This window comes from Neofelis nebulosa, chromosome 2, assembly GCF_028018385.1.
Source record: "Neofelis nebulosa isolate mNeoNeb1 chromosome 2, mNeoNeb1.pri, whole genome shotgun sequence".
Taxonomy (NCBI): domain Eukaryota; kingdom Metazoa; phylum Chordata; class Mammalia; order Carnivora; family Felidae; genus Neofelis; species Neofelis nebulosa.
Window position 1 is genome coordinate 152327092 of NC_080783.1, and position 21986 is coordinate 152349077.

Consider the following 21986-nt stretch of genomic DNA (forward strand, 5'->3'; position numbering starts at 1 on the left):
ACATCTGTTAACAGAAACTTTCTGGGTCTCCCCAGAAATATCAAATTATGTTTTAATAAAGATAATAATTTCTTATGAGATTCTCAAAGTGCCCATAGGTAAACAGTGACCTAAAAGTGAAGATAAGCAACCAAACGAACAAACAGAAACTTCATGGTGAGTCCATTTTAAAAGGATTAAGATGACATTCATAAAAAGTATCATAAAGTAATAGTTAAATATGGGACTAATACTCTAATACTTTTATGTAATTAGTTTTATCTTTCAACAAATGAGTAAATAAAATAACATAATTGTGAGTCAGCTTTTCATCAAGTACAGAAATTCCTCTAAGCAAAGATTGAACTAGACAGATAAGATTTTAAATTCTTGCAATTTCAGTGAAGATTGCAATTTTTTTTCGTGTACTCAAAAAGGCCTTAAGCACATAGACCATTATAAATAGTGAATCAGAAAGATTGTTTGACATAGGGTTATCTCCTTTTCATTTATCTCCCTAGACCCATCTCCTCATGCTAGTGCCCTCTGGCCTTATTTCCATTGGTAATAATCTGTAATTTCTGCTATTTTCTCTTTTCAATACCACTAAGAGTCAGATTTTCCTTAGGACATATTATCTATTTATAGCCATTTAGAACATTTTACACCAATTGGCACTCTGGAGCTGTATCTGGCGGTGTAACTAGCATTTACAGGGTTTCTGTAGACTTTTATTACATGGTGTGACATTAGATTGATGGACTGTCTCAATCTTATTCTCTGTCAATTGTACACTGATCCATGACAGCATAATGGATATGTGACAGTGTTTGGAAGGGTGAGAACGACTACAATAACATTTTGGGGAGGATGGATATCAGAGTTCCTTTTAATACTCTTCTTAATTTTCTGCTCATACTAAAATTTTAAAAATCTGCCAACATAGGATATGCCAATTTTCTTTATTAGAAAAAAAATGGTACCTGTTTTAGACAAACAGTATTAAGTATGATGGCAAAATAGCTGTCGATCATGCTGAACAGGGCTATTAAGCATTCCCTGTAGCAAGGAGACTTCCAAGGACCCTCTCAGAAGGGAATCATGTTATGCTCCAGTCTGGGTCAAAGGGTATTACATCTAGGAAGATAGTCTCTACTGACGGAGGAGAAGAAGGGCTTACTGCTCTCACAGCGGAGAATTACCCATGACTTGCCTGAGGAGATAGTTGAACCTTTCCCTAAGCAGGCATTTGGAGGCTGTGCCAAGGAACATGCTTCTGTGACTAGCCAGAGAGCCTCTGAACACGCGACAGTTTCAAATTTATTTACTGTTTCAAAGTTCCACCAATGTCCTCTCTTGAGGGGTAGGAAAGAGAGCAGACGTATTTTCAGCCCTTTTCTCCCTCCTGAAATGTCATAAATAATACCCTTAAGCCTGTGCCTCTTGATTTTGTTGGTGAGACAGGTGCCAGGATGCTTCAGGGAAATGGCAGAGAGGACAAGTTAGTTGAGGAGTTAGTAGTAAGTGAAAGGTAGTGAAGGGGAAAAGCTGTGACCTACCCTTGGCTTTGTTTCAGCAGGAACAGGAGTCCTGGTTAACAGAGCTCAAACAGGCAGGGTGGCAGCCTGCACTATGTGATGAAGTAATGGATAGAAGACACAGAGCCTGGGAAAGATGCTCAGCTAGCAAGAAATAACCAGTAAAGGGAGCATGCACTCTGTCCTTTGTCCAGAGAAGCTCAGTTGAAGGTTTGCAAACTGTGAATCAGTCTTCCTCACTTAAACTTTGCTGGGAGCCATATGATGCTTTTATTTTTGGAACAGATGGGTATTCTGAAATTTTTATTCATGGCAAATGTATGTCTCTTTCATTGCAGTGGGTCAGTGCTAAACATGGACACACACACACACACACACACACACACACACACACCTGCTCAAGGTTCTCTCAGTCTTAAAAGAAGTGAGAACAGTACATAGAACACAAAGATAACAAAGGCCCTGAATGTGCCAGTGGATTGGGCCAGAGACAGGAAAATTCAGGACTCAAAGTCCTTGTCAACAGAGGCAGGAGAAGGCATCAGTCTTAACCCAAGCTGTTGAAAACTGAGTGTCCAGCTACAGAAGGGTTAAGACAATTGCAGTCATGATCATGGCATTCTCCTGTTCACCAGGACTTGTTTCCACTCACAAACGTATAACTTGACCCTCATTCACATACGTATAATTCCCTGTGACTCCAAACCCAGTGGAAATGATCAGCATGACTCTGATTCAGGCAGATAATAGAATAACCAACACAAAATACCGTAAGCAATTAAGAATTGATTTATGTGGGGGCGTCTGGGTGGCTCAGTCGGTTGAGCGTCCAACTTCAGCTCAGGTCATGATCTCGCGGTCCGTGAGTTCGAGCCCCGCATCAGGCTCTGTGCTGACCGCTCGGAGCCTGGAGCCTGTTTCGGATTCTGTGTCTCCCTCTCTCTGACCCTCCCCTGTTCATACTCTGTCTCTCTCTGTCTCAAAAATAAATAAACGTTTAAAAAAATAAAAAAAAAGAATTGATTTATGTGATCAAAAAAGTTCAAAGGAGGGCTGGCTTTAGAGAGGCTACTCTAACAATGTGACCATATCCTTCCCTGCTCTACTTCTCCAGGATTCTCTTCAAGATGGCTGCCAGTGGCTGGTTAGACTCAGGCTTTCTTTTTCACATTCGATGAAGTGTGGGATGGAGTGGGCAACATGTAGATGTCATGGGAAAGGATGGATTTTTTTTTTAATTTTCTATCAAAAAGAAGAGGAATGGGTACTGGGGTACAATAAATAACAAATGTCAACTGCTGATCCTGTCATTATGCTTCCTCCCTCCCATTTTACCTTTTGAGCTTCATTCTCCTTCATATCAATGATTAATTGGCCAGTCTTTCATTTATCCAGTTAGTCAGTCTGCAAACAATTATTGAGGGTCTGTGTAATAAGCTTGTGTAATATGGCTTGTGTAATATACTAAGGGTACAATAATGCATTTCTACTTAAGGAACTCTCACTGTAGTGAGAAAAATACAAAGTTTAAGTTAAAATATTATGCATAAATACTGGTTATGGGGATATGTACAAAATACTGTGTCTGTGAAGGAAGATGTCAAAAGAAGGTTTCACAGAAGCTGGATTTAGACTTTGAGCCCAATAGGAGCTCTTCAAGCCAGAGACTAGTTATGGGCAGAAGGAACAGTGTGTGCACAGGAAGGAGTTGGAGTGATAAAATACCCTGTGTTTCTGAGGAATAGTGAATGCTATGTAGTAGCTGGAGGAGAGATTGTAAAGATAGGAGTCCTAGAATTTAAACCTACAGAAATGGGCAGAATCCTGCAACTTTCAGTCACACCAGTTGACTGCTCTGAGTCTCTACTCACTCCAGTCATCCTAGACGTGGGCAGTCATAGGGAACTGTTTGATGGTGATCTGGAATGGGGCCAATCTGATCTGGGATTGTTCAACAAATGTTTGCCAAATGTCTGCTATGTGCAAAGCCCTGGACTACCACAATGTGGCTTAAACAGAGCCCTCCCACCAATAGGAAGTACTCTGAATCATCTCTCTAAACCATGTCTTCTGTCTTTAAGCCTGTGTCAACTTCCTTTGCTCATTTTCTTTTAAGATGATCTTGCCTTTTTAAATGACTAAATAACACCATATAGGAATTTTTGTATTGATCTTAGTCTTCAGTATGTGTCTCCCTTTATATATTTTTTTCAAACCCTAGCATACAATTTCTGATAATATTTTTCTCCTCCCCTTCCCTGGTTCCCAGCTGTCAGGCCCCCCACAGGGAATGCTCAGCACTTCCTGATGAAAGATGCTCAGCCAATGTACTCACTGGTTATTTCAGTGTCAAATATGCTCACGATTCTGCCTGAAGGAGTCTGATATGGTGAGACCCTTCCATCTTCTCTTGCCTCCCTGGTGCTTTGCTCCATCATTTATTACTTCCTGCTCTTATTATCTTCCTCTCCACTGACTCCAGCCCATTGACATTCAGAGATGCTCAGATAATTCATCCTCCCCAAAGAAACATTAAAAAGTATATATTGATTCTAGTCTCCTTTCAAAATCCTTCTTTATATGAGAGTAGTTTATCCTTGTCCTTTTTGCATCTTAACTATCCACTCATTCCCTAAACTATTGAAATGAACTTTCTATTTTTTTTTTTTTAAATTTTTTTTTTTCAACGTTTTTTATTTCTTTTTGGGACAGAGACAGAGCATGAACGGGGGAGGGGCAGAGAGAGAGGGAGACACAGAATCGGAAACAGGCTCCAGGCTCCGAGCCATCAGCCCAGAGCCCGACGCGGGGCTCGAACTCACGGACCGGACCACGAGATCGTGACCTGGCTGAAGTCGGACGCTTAACCGACTGCGCCACCCAGGCGCCCTGAAATGAACTTTCTAAATAGAACTTGCCATATGATTTGTGGGGCCCAGTACAAGAGGAAATTATAGGGCCCTTTGTTCACAATGCAGGAGAAAGATTTCTTCTTCTCTAATTCAAGGTATCTTTCTTAACATGTCATAAAGATGTTTATTTGTCTTTTAATGTCACACTTTCTTGGGCACAGGGATACTCAGAGAATGAGTGCAGATCCTCACAGGTGCCCAGGGTTCCATCTTGAGACTCCGTACACAGGGCGTATGCCCAGCCTCAACCTTCCCCACTCATGTCTGCCCCCAGGAAACCTCTGGGGTGAGGGGCAACAGGGACAGCACAGTATTAAGGCAAAAACCCCAGTTAAAGGTGTCATCAGCTCTACCCTGATTATTGCAATAGCTTTCTGCACATTTCTCTGCACTGCCTCCCCAGAATATTTCCAACAAAATTATTGGAGTCATCTTTTTAAACATGTTTAAAGCCATCCCATCTCTCTGCACAGAATCCTCCAATGACTGATTTCCCTCTCACTTCAGGTAAAAGCCAAATTCCTTAGAAAGATTCTAAGACGATGTGATTGGCCCCTTGCTCTCTCTCTTTCCTCATCTCCTGGTTCTTCTTGCCTCACAAACCACAGTGGCCTCTCTGCGATTCCTCAGCCATCCAAACATGTTCCTACTTCATGGACTTTGCATTTGCTGTTTATGCAAAAAAGGAATTTTATAGTCTTACATATGTTGAAGGTTCCAGGTTAAACAACCATCAAAAAAGGCTCAATCTCGGCATCAAGTAACAGGGTGAGGAACCTGAATTTCAGTGCTGTGTCCTCAGTGATGGCTCCATTCTTGCCTCTCACAAAAACCCAAGCCTGATCAGTTTAGGAACACCAACAGATAGAGTGTCTGTCTCCAGTAGGTCCAGAAAATGTGCTTGAGAGTTCATATTGAAACTTTAAGGGCTACATGCCCACCTCAAAAAAAAAAACAAAAACTGACTAAAGTATTTGATACTTTGACCAGACCTGAATTATGTGCTCACACCTGGAGTCCTGGGAAAGGAAAAAGAGTAAGAGACAAGTGCTTCCTGAAAGGAAAATATCTTATTTCTCAACATAAAACATATGTCAAATGCAGCTATTTAATGGAATATAGTGTTACCATTAAGACTGGTTTTTTGAAGAATGTTATATTTAATGACATAAAAGTCTCATGATATAATGTTAAATTTAAAAGTAGGATATTAAATTATTAAGAGTGAGAGAAAAAGAATGTGCATTCTAGTAAAGAATAAATGAGATATTAAGAGAATAATCTTTGTAGGATTTAGGCAAGGATTTCATTTTTATATCTTATTTCCTTGTGTTATTAGTATTTTCTTTTTTTCTTTATTGGAATATCTTAATTAAGTGTTAGCATTATTATTTTTTTTTCCTTCCAATATTTTATTTAAATTCAAGTTAGATAACATTGGTTATTGATAGTATTGGTTGCAGGAGTAGAAGGTAGTGATTTATCACCTACTTATAACACCCAGTGCTCACCTTATGTTATTAATATTTTATACTGTGATCATGTATTTCACAAAAACAGGAATCTTCTTAGATGCTTAGATAAACACATGAGGATAAGTCTAACGTACAGTGGGGCAAAGTGTTCCTGAGCATAGCTTTTGGAGTCTTGGCTTTGTGGGTGCTAACCCTGGATTCGCCAATGACTATATGTGTAACCTTGTACAAGTGACTTTGCTTTTCATACCTTAATTTCTTTATCTGTAAGGTGCAGATGATAGTGCCCAGTTCACACTGTTGTGACAAGGAATAAAGGATGTCTATAAAGTGCAGCACTTGGCCCCATAATAAGTGATGAGGTTTGGGAGTGGTGGAGTTTGGGAGCTGATGGCAAGGAAAGAATTCTTGAAGACGTCTTTAGTGCGAAAAGGTGATTGTATTAGAGCACGGGGACAGGACCACAGGACCCGTGGGCAGAAAGAGCTACACTGTGGTTGTGAAGAGTGACTGGTTATATACTATGGAGTTGGGGGAAGTAAAGGCAAAAGTGGGGCCTCCTGAAGGACTTCGATATGCTAAAGAGGACTCAAGGTTATTTTCCTTCTATAATGCCTTCTAGTAAGGCATTAACATTAAGATAGTCAGGAGTTCTGGAGAAATGTTATACTCTGCCTTTGCCTCACGTGTTAGTCACTGGGCTGCAGGTTATAAAGAAATTTGATTTTACCTGTCATTTCCTTCTTGCCTTTGTTTCCCACATCCCTATGGAGAGGAAGGTGATAGTAGGGCTCCAGGAAACTGAGTCCATAGGTTTCTGGAGAGTAGGCTATTGATAAGATTGCCTTTTTCTTATAACTTACTAAGACAGTTATAAACTGATGGAGTATGACTGTGATCTCTATCAGTTAATGATTTGTTTTCTTTCCTTTCCTCTGTTGGGCAGCCAGGAGTGCCTGAGGAATATCGCACACATCCCATGTTCAGGGGGGCAGGGAGGGGGAGCTAGCTTTTGCTTTGCCCTCAACTTGCCTTATGGCCCCTCATCAGTAAGGACTCAAAAATATTATCATCACTTAGGGTAGACCTGGGTAGAGGTGGGCAAAAAAGCAGAGACATACTTCACCATTTTATGTGGGATTATCCATTCTTACAGGATGATCATCTTATAACTTTTTAAGAAGTAACATTTTGGTTTACTTTTATAACCAGTGGCCGTCTAGATTGAACCAGGGCAATAGGAACCCCTCAGCCACGTGAGAAAAAGGAAACCCCATGGCTTAATTTTACTTTTTTTGCCAAGAATTAATCTAGGGTCCTTATTCAAACACTAAGAATATCAGATTGCTATCATCATGTCAGTCATCAGGGGATCAAGAGGGAGATAATGTAGTGATTTAAGCCATTGCTGTGGGCACCCTTCAGGTAATTCTGCAAAACTCTTCATTCCAGCAAGAATCTCCTCCCACCCCCCACGCCCCCTTTTCTTTTTATTTGCTTCACAGTGAAATCTTTGTGGCCCTTGTGTCAACTGCCCCATCCATGAAGGAGGCGCCTAATTTTTTAAAGAAAACAATTTTTAACTTGTGCCTATCAGATGAGACAACAAGAGAGAAAAATGTCACTGGCTGCTGCCTATCAAATAATTGGAGTCCTCGTGAAGAGGCCCTAGATGACACAGCAGTGTTAAATAAAAGATAAAATGGAAACAAGACTCTTTGAATAATACTGCCTGAAAGCAATTTCCTTCTTGAACTAGGGTGCTGTGGATCTGAAAGCCACAAATTTTAGAGAATCATGCAGGGCCTGAGACTTTGATTGTATAGTTAATAAAGGATAAAAAAAATCTTCATCTCATGCAGTTGATGACATGCAAAACAAATTCAAGATGTTCGGCGACAGAGTTGCAAGAATTCCAAATAAAAAATGAAACAGGAGCTAAGGCTGTTCTTTTAACTGTTCACAAACTTAGACCTATAGACTCGGATGAATTTTTTTAACCACTGTATTGAAGTTTGGGGACAGAGACTTATTTTAGATATTAATTCTCAAGATGCCTGTGTCATCTTTATTCCGCCAGAGATTTGACAACAAAAATGAAAGGCCTAAGGACTTTTTACTGTATCAAAAAAAAAAAAAATGGTCTTCAACTGAGAGTGTGTTTTAGGAACACCTCTCCTTCCTTTCTTCCACTTGTTCTCTAGAATCATTGCCACTGTGTGAAGGAAGCCAGTATATTTGACTTTTAGCTCAAGCCAGTTAGCCCAAGGCTCCCTGATAGCTCATGTTCTTTCCCAGAATCATTAAGTTTGAACTTGAGAGAAAATAAATATGTTTTACATTTTTAAATGTAGTCGATCTGTTATAAGCACGTTCTTCTGCCAATATTGATGATATTAAAAGGTTAATGACCAAAATATAAGGAATGAGCCAGCCAGTAAGACTCCAGGCAGAAAGAGGATTGTCTGGCCAGATGATATAATTCCAAAAAGATAAAAGGGGTTAAGACTCCATTTAGTCAAGTAGAGCAACAGGATACCAAAGTTCTGAAAATTAAGTTTGATGGATGTAAGCAAGAGAGGAACATACCATCATTTTTAAGAAATGAAAGAGGAAATTTCAGAGATAGGGCACAGAGGTGAACAATGGGATGAATCTTGCCTTGGTGGCAAGATCTGTGGCCCTTCCTGCCAGATTGTCTGTAATTGTCATAATCATTTTAGAAAAATATCTTGAAAACATTCTCTTAATGTATATAATTTTGCTTCTTTTTGCAAATTCTGGGAATATCTTTAGATGTGGTAAAGGTCACTGAACTTTTTTATTTCTATTTAATGAAACTCTTTTTTTATGTTAAGTTCCTATCAATGTGAATATTATTTCATGCTTTTAGCAATCACAGAGTGTTTATGTTCTGCTCATTGCATCTTCTTAATGAAGAGAACTTTGCTATAGTCTTGACCTCTTTTTCCCCCCAGGCTATTTTCAACCAGGGTAGGCCAATTGAACTTGAATCTGTTTCTCCTCTGTGCTTGATCAAATCTGTAATGGGGGCCAGGGGTTGGGAAGGGGAGAATAGAGGCCTGTGCTGTGAAAAATGGTAAATGAGTTTAAAGGTGGTGTCCTCACAACCCTTTTAATCTTGTCAAGTCATTGTTCTTTTTGTTTTCCCCCTTTAGGAATTATTTATGGGTGGAAATGGAGATTTTATTCTACTAACATAATCAGGGTGTTCAGGGACAAAAAGCAAGATTCTTGGCCCTTGGGCAATGATCTTCTTTGACTGATATTATCATCTGATCTTCCCTGTGGAAGTAAATAAAGAAATCTAAAATTTCATTGCTTAATTTTCCTTGTAAAGAGAAATATGACTAAATGTCTAGCAGCTGATAAGAACTAATGCTGCCATGGGGAAAGTTGATGGCTGGTATATTTTAGTTTTATTATGAAATTACTTAGACTTAATGGTAATAGGGCTTCAGGTATATATTCAATCATATACACACATTAAAATTTCATATTTTAATATGTAATTAAATCAGTCTTTCATTTGATAAATTCTAAGTTTTTTTTCAAAGTTTTATAAGGAACTTATTTTGTATGACAGAATGAGGGAATCTATCTTTTCTGTGAATATCGTAAGTGAGAAGCAGTTTTAGAACCTTCTGAATTTGTATCTGTAAGTATGAGAGAATTTCCTCCTTTAAGAATGACTCAGTATAAAAGATCTAGCGAGGAATCACTGAGCAGAATACAATGCAGCAGTTACCAACCTCAGGAGAAGACTCTGAATGCTTCAGTCCACTGCATCTTGGTATTGGCATTGCCAAAGAAAACACAACTCAGTCAGACATTGAGTGGGACAAGGCTTTGATCACATAGAGAAGAGAGAGCAAGGTCAGCTTCCATAGTGGTTATTGGTTCCCGTTGGCCAGTAGGTTTCTCTCAGCAGCCCATCCAGGACAACTCACCTAGGCTCACCCCTCTTGTGCTGCCGTGGAAGGACTCCATGTTCTCCACGTGGAGAATAGATATAGCAGTGGGGTTGGTCAGGTCCATATAATGCACATGCGTAAACAGAGCAAAAGGGTACACGCTGAACATGAAATAGCAAAAGATATTCCCACTCAACATGATAAACCTGGCACAGGCTATGTAGGCCCTTATCACTTGGTAAGGAAGTGTTCTAGGCCCAAGGTCCATTCTTATATGCCTGAGTGGGGGGCAAAAGACATGAGACTGCCTTTTCCAACAAGGATGAACACAGATGTTGGTCCGTATTTGGCTGCAAGGATAGTTGTCCTCCTGGTTGGTAAGTTTTGGTTATAATTGTGAGGAAATGGAACCATTTAGAAGAGATGTATTACTACAACCTCTTAATGGTCAGAGTCATACCTTAACTATGTTGTGTATTCTGATTGACGGGACCATTTTCTCATCCAAAGATCAAGACACTTTCTGTATTCTGGGCTAGATTTATTATCAATTTCTTTTCTATCCGTGGGCACCAGGATGACTTTTGTGGTTCTTGTCTTGAAGGAAGGCTTAGTTATATGTGACACAGATTGGAAAGGAGGCCCAGATCCATGCCACTCAGAATCAGGGTCAGGAGAAGGATGGATGCTAATACACAGGTAAAAGTTAAGTAGCAGATTATTTAGGGCTTTCTAAAGAGTATTTTATCCAGTTTCCAGTTGAATTCAAGATTTAGGCCACCAAATATTCATGAGAAAAGCAATCTACAGGAAACTATAAGTAGATGATAGACCGTGGGCAGGTGCAAAAGAATAAGATTTCATAACCAGAGATTAGAATTTAGTAGTAGAACAGTTACTCCTGGTATTTCTTTCTTTCTTTTTTTTTTTTTTTTACACAATTGGGATTTATTCTGAAAAAAAAAAAAAAAGTCAAAAGCCAAATCACCAAAAAATTAGGGCATTTAAGACCTGAGTAGAACCAGACGTAAAGCTGATCATGTTTCATCAGTGATTTAGAGTCATTTAAATTATCCATTTTGGGGGCCAGGATTGATTGTAGAACTTGAGATAAAGAAATGCAGAGAACATATCAAAAGGGAAAGGTGAATGAACTAGGCATACCAAAATGGTCAAGCAAAATCAGTGTGTGTATGTGTTAATTCTTCCAAAAATTGCCATCCCTACCAAATCTTATTTGGCTTAGTTGAGTTATATAGATAGGTCCCACATTTTTCTTAATCCTAGAAGCCCAACAGGTGCTGAGACTAAGAAAATAGTAGACTGAGGTTAGGAATTCTCCCACAGCATCCTTAATCCTAAATGGTCTGTTCTTGATTTAGAGAGACAGTCATCCATTGCCTAACTCATTGATTAACGAATTCCACAAGCAAACAATTATCTCCACTGAGAGTCCAAATCAGCAGCATCCCCTTTTTTCTCTGAAGTTGGAGTCAAAATCCTAATAAAGGTCTTACCACAGGATATGGGTTGAGTTCTCTGAGTAGGAGACTGAGAAGAATCGAAACTTATAGAAGGGGGTGGGGGGAGCCAACAGGATCCAGCAGTAGTTGAGTTTTAATCTTGGCCTGATGACAACTTCTACCAATGACCAACCCCACGGAAAAACTGGAGCTAGAGCAACCCATTAATGTTGTTGTGCATTGGATAGACTAAAATGACCTGGCATTTGTATAAACCTCTCATCAGTCCCATGATGGCATGACCTTGAGCAAGGAAGTTCTCTGCAGCTGAAGCCTTCCCTGAAGGTGCTGCCAACTGAAGGAGATCTAGAGACAGCACTACCACGGGTTCCCTTTCTGTTGTAATAATGCTGTGTTGAGTTAAAAAAAAAAAGTGCATGTAAGAGTGGGTCTCTGGTTACATGTAAGAATTCATTAAATATATCATTTCCAACTTATAATTAATACATTTTCTCCCTTCATAAAGTAAGGTTTTCTAGGCATTGTTCTCTAAGTAGTGGTGGCAAAGTGCCTTGATCATAGAATATATCAGTTTATGGTTATGGACTTGTTTTTTGCAAGGGCGGGGGTGGTTATTTGTTTTTTTAATGCGGGAGCTGTCAGTTGGGAAAACTTATAATCAAGAGAGACTCAGGGAAACTTTAAGTGTTAGAGCAACAATATGCACATTCATAGTGTATAAATGCACAGCAGTGTAGTAAACTTTATGGTTCAAAATCCATTTAAGGTTTTAACAGTTTTAAGGAAAGCAGTTTCAAGACCCACAATAAGAAGGGAGTGTCTCTAATATTCTATATTTCTAGCCTATCTGATAAAGGTTCTACCCCCTAAAAGACCTTTTTTTTAATTTTTTTAATAAGTGAAATATTATATTTCCTTACAACCTAAGATCAGAGCTGACTTAATATTTCCCAAGTAAAACACCGTCAAGTGTAAATATTACAAAGGATCTGTGAGTTTTCTTAAGTGGTCTACATGATGTTGTGCAATTTAAATATATACAATTTATGCAAATAAAAGAGAACCATTCACTTTAAATAGACTATTCTGAGCACTCTTGTACTCATGCAGTAGTTGTAGCCAAGGATCCCAGTTGGAGAATAGCTCTGCAGAAACCCTCTTAAGAATAAAAACCTGTTTCCCTGGCCGCTGACATGGAATGTAAGCGTAGAAAAGTAGGTAGGTCCCCTGGACTGAGCTCCTTCACAGAGTTCTCCTGTACCCGTGGGGACCACAGGTGAGTCTACACTGCCTAATCCTAGGATCCACATCTGGGAGAACAGACCAAGTTAATTTCACCCAGGACAACTGACTTTTCTCTTTATTAATTCCTTATTTAGCTGAAGTATAAATATTATTAAACATTTGCTTATGAACTGCCAGAGCACCATGCTGTTCAACAGATGAGGTTGGTGTGTTTTAATTGTATACACTCTGAACATGCTTAGTTTATTCCCCCTCTGCATTCCACATTTTCCTAAATTCCAGTTATTGGAAAGATCTTTTTCCTTACAACTCAAGGCACAGATTTTCTTAATTTTTTTCTGTTGGTGGGAGGTGGAGGGTTCGTTTGGGGGCATGTGTGAGAACAGGGGGATTATGGGGGTGGAGTGGGTTATGACATTTTCATTTGCAGCTGCTACGACTCCCCTGTCTTAATCCAGCCCAGATCTCAGTGGAAACCTAACACCACTCTAGTGACCCTGGAACTGCACCAGTGCCTCACATCACCAAATAAGGTAAGTCATTTGTTATCTGAGCCATAAATATTTACATCCACTAGTGACAAATGTATAAAGAGTGTGGAGTGACTGTGTAATTTCAGCTGCTGTCCTCAAGCCTGTCAATAGTTTCTCTTATCTCCTGAAAGCCCTAATGACCGATGTGCGCTAGTTGAATAAGAATGTGCTCCCCAGCTTGTTACCCTCCTCTGATTGTTCAATATGACCACATTAGTCACCTAGGAAGTTTTTATTTATCTTTTTAAACTTAGGGTCTGTTACATGAAATTGTTCAGACTGGCAGACATTTGGCAGCCTCCTGATCTCCCTCGTTCCTTCATATGCTCCATCCCCACTGATGCCCTAAACCATCTTTTTTTCACCACCACCTTTTTTTCTTTCTCGCTTTACTAACATAATAGTGACAAAACAATTCCTTTTTTTCCCCCATATTTTTCTTGCATATCGATGACTTGGGAAGTTAAGTCTTAGTTCTGTGTCTAAGCAGTGCTTAGACACACCCATAATTTTCTAAATCTAACAGGTGACCACACCGCAGAGTGGTTAGGACATGAAAGTGGTTTCAAGCAAGCACAGTGAAAACTCTTTCAAATATTAACTGGCCTGAAACTGAGCATACTAAGGGCAAAGTGAACCTTGTTTTATTCTTCTATTAAGAGCTGGACTAGTAAGAAAAATGGAAAATCAGTAAGATCATGCTGTTGGTCTTCTCAACCAGAGAAGATGCAGAGCTTCTATTTTCATATAATTTTATATAATTACTAGATAAAGAGCTCCAAAGGTTAGACAGGGTGATAAAAAGATATATTCAATTTGAAAGATGAGAGCTAACAATGTCTAAAAATTTGGAGAATTCAACTTTAAAAGACCGGAGACATTGTTGTTGAAAGGAAGAGTGGACTGGTACTGACTGACTGAACATACGCCTCCATCATAAGCATAACCTTTGAGGAAAATGGCTACAGATTTCCCTTAAAACACTGTGGTGGCTTGATGGCTTAAATTCAAAGGCCAAATGATGGATAGATCAGCTTCTATAGGATTTTTCCTGTAAATAGAATATGGACTTAGTACGAACTTTAGCAGATCCCCAGAAACAGTAGAGTTGATAACTTACAGAATCATACCTGTAAAGAAGACTCAATTCACAATGCTTTGCCCATAATTTTAGTGTAAAAAAAATACTAGTTGAATGAATGAATGAATGAATGCAAAAAGTTGAGAAAAACAAAAAAGAAGGGATCTTAAGAGATAGAGTGATAGATCTTTAAAAATCTTCATTGGAAAACATGTGTCAGGAACTTACCTCTTCTCATCGTGTGTGTGTGTGTGTGTGTGTGTGTGTGTGTGTGTGTGTGTTGTGTGTTTGCCTAGCAGTGACTGATTAGGATAACACCGGTTTTCATGAGTCAGTGACTTATAGAAGATTAAGCTAGAATGGACTGCAGACATGGAGTTCACTTAGGGAAATTTACGTCTATAGCCTTAAAAATTATTTGGAATTCAGTTGCCTAAATTAACAGCCATGTGCTCAAGATAAGTTTCAGTAACACATTGGAGGCTATTCAGGCTCAGGGGCATAACTTGCCTCTAGGATGCAACTACCTTTTCACACACTGCTCTGCCTTCTACTTTCTAAATATTCAGTGCCCTCAATATTTCCTAGCTGAACAGAGTTCTTCCCTTCCCACCAGGGCTTTATATTCTCCATGCTTTCAAATTATCTTTTACTCCCTGCCCAGCAAAGCTTCCTGAATTACTTCTTTTCAGCTTGATATTCATGTGATTATTAAAATAATTGTCACTATGACTTACAGATTTCATCTCCCCAGGATATTTGCTTTTAAAAAGAGGAGTTTGCTAATCCAAATTAATTTCTAATTGTTCAAATATTTATATGAGAAGAAATGGAAATGTTTTAATTAGAAAGACTTCTGGTGGCTCATGTCTACTCATCCTTCTCTGGGCTGGGCACCTACTCCAACACTTACTCAAGACCTCCACCAACTACTACAGTATACAGATCAACACTGTTCAGTTTCATGTGGTCATACTCTCCTATGTTCTTTAGCAAGTGTCTTTTTACCACAAAATCCCCAGTGGAAGGAGAATTATAGCCAGACAGATGCAATAAGGCTTTAAGGAGTTATCATTCATTCAGAATAGGAGTTACAACGGGGAAGTGTATCCAGTGTTGGAGATACTGTTCCATGGAAGCAGACCACCTGAGATCGAGATATATGACCTTGGGGCACTCATTTGATTGCTTACTTTTCTTATCTGCAAAATGGGAATAAATGCTGTTGCTCTGTGGATCTAGGGAGAATATATGTGATCACAGCGAGTAAAATAAACATCTTAAATATAAACCATTGTTGTTATCAACCAACAGAGAGTTTAAGAATACTTAAGATATAATCACTACTCTTCAGCCACACCTTCTCCTTTAAAGAATGAGTCATCTGAAAAGAAAGTATGATCAGTATTTCATTGTTTTAATTATTTTCTGTCCTTAAAATTCAGTGTTGAGGTTTCAAAATAAAGAAGCAAATCACTGTTTTTTTTAATCTTATTCTGTTTCTGAGGCTTTTTTCTTCTTTTTTTTAAGTTTAGGAATGAATACTGTGATATAGTATGTATAGTATGTGGGGAGACCTAATAAATTGATTGGAGCACAGAACTCACAAATAATGATCAGAAGCCCTCAAAACTAGCCTTAATGGTAGTCTTTCAACAATAGACTTTGGGAATATCACCGAACCTCACTGAGCCTTGGTGTTCTTATTGTTTAAAAAGGAGATAAGTCAGGGGCACATGGGTGGCTCAGTCAGTTAAGCATCTGACTTTGGCTCAGGTCATGATCTCATGGTTCGTGAGTTCAAGCCCCATGTTGGGCTCTGTGCTTACAGCTCAGAACCTGGAGCCTGTTTCGTATTCTGTGTCTCCCTCTCTCTCTGCCCTACCCCTGCTTGCACTCTGTCTCTGTCTCTCAAAAGTCAATAAACGTTAAAAAAAATTAAGAATAAAAGGACATAATTCAGCCATTTATTCAAGAAATACCTTACACATATTTAAGGCATCAGTGATGGAAATATAATTTAAATCTTGCCCTTGCCCCTGAGAGTTCACCTTCCCTACCTACCTCATAACAATTTTTTGAGTATCAAATCAGATGTATAACAATGTGCCTTGGCAACTGTAAACTTGGCTATAAATAGATAAAATAAAGTCTTTTACATGCAGAGAGCTACTTTTAAGAGTATTAAATAGAGATTTTTAATCTTTAGTGAACATATAACTAAAGGCATAGGTATTTGCATATTCTAATAGGGCTTTCCAGAAGGTCTGTAGAGGTTTTATTTTATTTTTCAAATCAACAAAAGACTTAAATGCCCAAAAAAGGGGAAGGGTGAGATAAACACTTGAATACTTCCTCTTTTTCCTTTCTGTGATCCTATAAAAAGCAAATGTCAGCAACAATAGCTGGACAATATTTGAATAATAATGCTAACTTTTTTTAAATTTTATTTGAATATGCTCTAAACAGAGCCATCTTAAGTGGTCACCTGCAACTTAAATAAATCCAATTTCAGTTAACTTCTTTGGAACTTACAAATCATGAGCTAGTCATTCATAATGACAAAATCCTCTCTAAAACTTAATTTAAATGATTCATTAGTAAACTAAGGTATATAATAATATATTTTTATAGCCTCAAGTTTAAAATCAAGGACTTGGAATTATATATTAAATCTCAGAGAAAAATTATAGCTAGACAAGTGAGTGAGCTAGACATGTCTTGATGCCTTCTGGTCTGAGTCACATGTTTAATGATGAAAATAGGTTGTGTGTCTGATTGGTTGGCAAGAGTTCTTTGTTGCCCCATTTGGAAGGAGGCTGATTTTTTCCACCAATATTCTTACTTTCACTATTGCCTTTGAAAGTCCCCCACAGTTCTAGTTACAAGTGTGCGTGGAATATTTCTACTTTGAATTGATTCATTATAGTCTAACGCTTATTTCAGACAAGATTTCTACCTGCTTTAATACAATGGAAATACGTTCTATGTGATTCAAAAAACAAAAATAAAATGAAACAAAACAAAGCAAAAAAAGAACTGTGGATCCGAGTGTCATGAAGAAAACATATTGCAGATCCCGAAACACCTAATCAGGTTGCAGCTAGAAGGGTTCTCAAAAATATCAGTGACACGAGAAATGTCTTTGGGAATATCTTCATTTTATATATATGTGGGGTTTTTTTTGTTTTTTGGGTTTTTTTTTTGTTTTTTTGCGAAGTGCTTCATTATTCATATATTATGAACTGTTCATAGGACTTGGCATAGATCCTCTCCTCCAGGCACTTTGGTCACCAGTGACCTGTTAAAATGGTCTTAGCACGTTCACAAAGCTTTTCATTGCAGTCCAGCCTGTTTGTAAAAACGATCCATCAATATCATGTTCAGATGACAGTCTATGTAGAACCTGCCTTTGCTTAACCAGCCTGTCTAATGCTGAGAGCATAGAATTCTATCCAGGAATGACATCTTGAATAAGTTTGGGTTGGGGCATATTGCATTCTTCTTCAAGACTATTTTTTTTCCTTCCCTTCAGACATTTCCTTGCTTTTACAAGTCTATAAAAATAGGAACACATTTTTCTTTCCTTTGAAATTATGTTGGCCCCAGTTTTCTTCTTCTCTGGGGTACAAGATAATTAAATCTGTGTGCAAAGAAGGAAATGTTTACAAAGCCATGATTTTGATGTCATGTGCTGTATTCAGCCCCAATATCTATGACAGCCCATCCAACTTCTGCTTGTTGACATCGGCTGAATTATCTGGGCTGACATTTATGGAGGCTATCATTTATAGGGCTTTATGGTTGTCTTCCAAAATAATATGCAAAGGAGTTCTCTAAAGGTAGTTTCACAATTGTTACCCATAGTCTGACTGATTCCTGTACTTGCAGGAGAAGACATGACTAATTAGACTGAATTAAAAATAGCCCAGAGAACTGTCAGTGACGGATATGCATTACATACACTAGCTGTAGTCCAGATGCTGGAGATACAGCATACTCTCTCCTCCTTTTAGCAGCCCTTAATTGAGCTTCGAGTTGGTTTTGTGTATTTTTGAAAAGTTTTAATGGCTCCAAAAAGAAAAGAAGAAAGGACTCACTTTTTGTTCTCTTTAACATTGCTACTCCATTAGTAATCTTTTCCTCTCCCAGGGTGGGCTGGCTGACACGCAGCATGTGCCTCTTCCCTAGATGTGATGCTGTTGAAAGGGGTCCCCACCACTTCCTTTCTGCCTTCAGCACTCTTCACTGCATGCCCTAAGTCAGCTTATGTTCTTAATAGTAAAAATGCAAACAGACCCCAAAAGATATGAGTTCATATGCCAAGGAATTGAAAGGAGGAAGAAATCCAAGAAGAATATAAAAATACTGTTTGCCACACATCTTTGTAGTCTGCAGTAACCCAACCTTTTACTCTAGAGGGTAGAAGGCTGAAAACAGCTTAGTTATTTGTCATGCTTAGAAAGAAGTGACACCATACTTGGATCCCTTCTTTGTGGCTTGCCCAAGAGTGCGTTACCATAGCTGCATCTAACTTAATGAACATAGATGCCAAGCCTTGCATTAGATACGTTTAGAATATCACCTTATTGCTAATCCTTTCAACAACCTTGTGAGGAATATACTATTATTATCCTCACTCTACAATCATTGAAAGTGAGGCTTAAAGTGATTAAACATTTTTTTCCCTAAGGTAAGAGAGCTAAAAACATGTAAGAAAGAAGACTCTGGGCCTGTTATGTTTGCCCCCAAAGGTTCATGATCTTAACTGTTTTATTATATTGTATTCTTGGAGTCAGAGTAGAGGGAAAGTCTATTTTAATACCATTCTTTTATGAATGATGAGAGTAAGGTATGCCATTTTTGTCTTGTTTAGTGGCAAAACTAGAATGCCAGTGTGCAAGTCAACAAACTTGAGTCCACATTTTGGGCAATAAGCTTTCTCGTAATAACAACATCTCCTTGAAATAATCCTGTTAAAATACACTATCCAGATTAAACTTAGGTTTTACATCTGTTTACCATTTTAAACCTAATAAGTAATAGGTATTCAACATAGCCCACATATTAAGATACAGAATTCTGACATTTAAGACTGTAAAAATCATGGCCCCACTTCACCTTGATGCATGTGCCCTAGTGCCTTCTCTGCATTAACACTCCTCTCTGTCATATGGCTTTACTCTTATCTCTCTGAAAATTTCATGTGCATATTTCATTGTGTTATTAACTCTGTTTGAAATGTTTCCCCATTTCCTCTTCCCACTCTTACAAGGTATCATTATCATCATGTTCCAAAGGAAGAACTGAGGTTCGGAGAGGTAGAGTAAAAGTCGCTTGGCTTATTTAAATTGTAACTTCCTTAAGAGAAGGCAGCGTGGTGCTGTATGAGATCAGAGGTTTCCGCATAAGAGAGACCTAAAGTTGGTCTCTGCGTTTTGAAAAGCTTGAGTTATGCAAATGTAGTTAATTACCTCCACCTCTCCAAACCACAGTTTCCTCATTTGAAAAATTGGGGTAATAATACCTAGCTCATTGAATCGCAAGACTCAGAAGTGACAATGTTAGAAAAGCACTCAATACATGGTTAGACTCTCAAAAATGTTTCATTCCTTCTATTTTATATTCCATACAAATACCCAAGAAATGTTTGTTGTCAGCCATAAAACTTTGACTCAAGGGTTCATTAACATAGAAAACAGCCTGAGTAAACCACTGTTTCCCCAGCACTTAAAAATGCTGAGTATCCATTTGGGAATATGGATTCAAAATGGAATGAAAGAGCCTGGCAGGAAGATCTCTTTTCACAGTTGCTTCCAGCCTTATTGAGAAAGCAGGCAGACTAAACCATTCCCCAATTTCTTCACAAAGGAATATAAATCTGGAATGTACAATGGTCAGGAAAGAAGAAAAAGGAAGATTAGGGAGATACCTGATGAAAGGGTTAATTTCCACTTGACTTATGACCATAGGAAATCTGGGCTAAGTTATTGGGTTCAGGCCCACATGCTTTTTTAAAGCATCATCCATAGATACAGCTTCCTCAAACACACTATTTCATCAGATGATACTAGGAATTGGATTCAGATTATAGAATTGTTTATATTCAACTACAGTTTTTAACACCCATATAAGATAAAAATTCAAATGGATAGTATTTGACAGAAAGATAGGAGGAAAAATATCTAAATCACATATGAACTCCCATATATTAAAGCTTGACTGATGTATTCCCTTACACCTGCCTCCCAGCCAACAACATTAATAATAGCAATGAACTCTTACAGCCTTCTTACAGTGAGTACCATTATCCCTTTCATAGAAGAAGAAACTGAGATTGAGGGGAGTGCACTGTGTTTCATGGTCTCAGTCAATGGACTAAATTGTGCCAAACACTAGAAAACATGTTTCCTTTCTTTTCTGAATCAAAGCATCATTCTGGTTATGTGATGATTGTGTTTTTAACTGCAACCTTTGCTCCCTAGTCTTGAAAACCACAGAAAAAAGATGAAATTATAACTTTTTATTTTTTGCTCTCTATATGAAACCAATTTAAATCTCTTCTTAAAATCCATATATAAACTTTTTTGTTAAGTAAACTTTCTCTGTGTAGGATACATAGGAATATTCAGAATTCATTTTCTAAAGAATTCTGTCACCAGTAATTTGTAGAAGTGGCTGGATTGCTAAAGTATATTTAGGACATTACTAAAAATTATGTTGTCTTGAAAAAATTAGTTAAGTGGAAAATTGCTCCCTATCCAGCTCCATTTGGTCAGGTCATCAACTGTATAGTTTCTCCACGGCAAAGTTTTCCCCCTGACCCCAAAATCTTATGATGTACATTGAGCTTCAAAGGTGACTGGAAAATTTATTAAGTGAGATCTAAGTCAAGTCTTCCCAAATAGAAGGTGGCTTGTGCATCCATTAGAATAGGCTGTGTTATGCTGTGGTAACAAATAACTGCAAAAACTCAGTGTTCTCAAATGATACATATTCCACTTAGGCTACTTGAGCCTTCCTGATCAGCAGGAAGGCTCTGCTTATCACAGTCATTCAAGGGACCTCAGCTCACAGATGCTGCATCTCAACACACATTGCCACAGTCGCTGTGGTAATGGGAAGGGAACATGGCACATGACACACTGGCTCTTGAAGCTTGTGCGTAGGGGAGACACCCTTCACTTCTCATATTTTATCGGCTAAAGTGAGTCTGTGGTATTCCAGGTATTCCACCCTCCCTTGGCTGCTGGTTTGGTGCCATTTGCCTTGCTGTCCCTCTCACAAGGAAAGGTCAAGATACCTACTTCAGAAGAGGCTAAACACCTTTTTGCCAGCCCATAGGTGGCTGGCCTTCAGGTTTTGGCAAGATGATATGCTTATTTTGCCATGCCTAGGATATGAACTTATTTTACAACTTTGACCAAGTCCACTATGACAAAGCAACTTATTTTATGTATTAAGAGAAAAATTTGAAGATAATTTTTTAAATGCTTAGGTAAATGTCAGTCACTTGGGCCTCATAAATTCACCTTTATTCTATCCACAGCACTTAATTTTGACTAGCTTACAAGTAATGGGATAAGCATAAAGACCAGAGTTAGTTTTTACATTGAGGAAAATATGAAAGTACAATCCAGTAATAATTACTTCGGTTTGTAACAAACAATTACTAGAATAATTCTCTAAATTTAAGTAGAGCAAATAATTGTGTTTTTCAATGTAAAAAAAATACCCTGTTAAAACACAGGAACTTGACTGTAAGATAAAATTCGAGGTAGATTAAGAGAGGTATATTGGTCAA

General features: G+C 38.3%; 1 long non-coding RNA gene across 1 annotated transcript in view; it reads left to right on the forward strand.

Moving 5' to 3' along the window:
• Positions 1-21986, forward strand: part of LOC131504488 (uncharacterized) — a 91945-nt gene that overhangs the window by 26706 nt on the left and 43253 nt on the right. Inside the window, exon 2 of the long non-coding RNA XR_009258018.1 lies at positions 12999-13101. This is a non-coding gene — a long non-coding RNA (uncharacterized LOC131504488). The remainder of the gene's footprint in view (positions 1-12998; positions 13102-21986) is intronic.